Source organism: Otolemur garnettii, unplaced genomic scaffold (genome assembly GCF_000181295.1).
Source record: "Otolemur garnettii isolate 467f Iridium unplaced genomic scaffold, OtoGar3 scaffold00204, whole genome shotgun sequence".
NCBI lineage: Eukaryota > Metazoa > Chordata > Mammalia > Primates > Galagidae > Otolemur > Otolemur garnettii.
In genome coordinates this window covers 1,393,499-1,394,561 of record NW_003852599.1, presented here as the reverse complement: position 1 = coordinate 1,394,561, position 1,063 = coordinate 1,393,499, and the positions used below count along the sequence as shown (strand labels likewise).

Here is a 1,063-nt window from a genome sequence, read left to right as displayed (position 1 = left end):
GAAGGTGACTGCACAGAGCCCTGCTCCTACGGAGCCCAGAAGTTCCTCTTGAAGGAAGCCCTTGTTTTCATCTCTTTCTATTCTAGTTCAGTGCTGCCCTTAAACTTGTGTTGTCTGATGAATGAATGAGTGAATGAGAAATGAATGATGACTCAAGATAGATTCTCTGCCCTGTTCTGAGGTTTGGGGCTAAGAATTGGCCACACTGGACACATTTATTTCCATCTTCCTTTTTTCTTACGAAGTTGATTTAGTCCTCAGAACTTTGCTTTGGAGTCCCCAACCCCAGCATTTGGAGGTGGATCATCCTGAAATTTGTTGCATGAAGGGTGTTACGGCATCTTCCCGTGCCCCAGGACAGAGCACCTCCTCCGTGCCTGCCAGAGGCCTCTCTGAATCTACCTCATCCCTTCCCTTCATGATGATGACGGAAAACCCAATCCTGCTCCTCCAGTTCCTCCTTTTCTAAGTTCCACAGGCAGTGTCTTCCTTAGAGTGACATCTTTTTCTCTAGATACGTTAATTCTACTAAGCAGGCCACAGCCCAGCTCTGCCACCCTCCAGATGCAGTCATCATCATTATCATCATCATCATCTCTGCTTGACATATATTATTTCATATAGTATAACATTTTATATAAGCCCTGTGAGGTAGATGCTACCTCTTTGCATAGAGAGTAAATAATTACAAACACACCCAGGTGTGTTGGTCTCAAAAAGCCCACATGCTTACCTCTGCCCTATACTAGTACACATCAAACCCATCTTATAGATGATCTTTTTTTGGATTGGGGGGTGTCTACTATTGTCTGTATGTATGTGCCACCCCACCTATTCCAAAGCCAGGTAGTAGTGTCCACAACTGAACTTGGAAGTGATTCCCACCAACTGGTCAGGCCTGAATCCCAGAAATACTGTAACTTTGATGTGAGATCTAAGGTCACCTCCTGTCACAGAGTAGTGGATTGAGGGGTATGTGAGATCTTGTTTGAATGTGCTCGGACACTGATTTTCCAGTGGTTGTCTTTCCTAGTGAGGAAAAGCAAATGTGTTGGCCCCAGTT

The 1,063-nt window shown here is 44.9% G+C and overlaps 1 protein-coding gene across 1 annotated transcript in view; it reads left to right on the top strand.

Moving 5' to 3' along the window:
- CSMD2 (CUB and Sushi multiple domains 2) overlaps nt 1-1,063 on the top strand; it is a 575,968-nt gene that overhangs the window by 512,756 nt on the left and 62,149 nt on the right. The window lies entirely within an intron of this gene.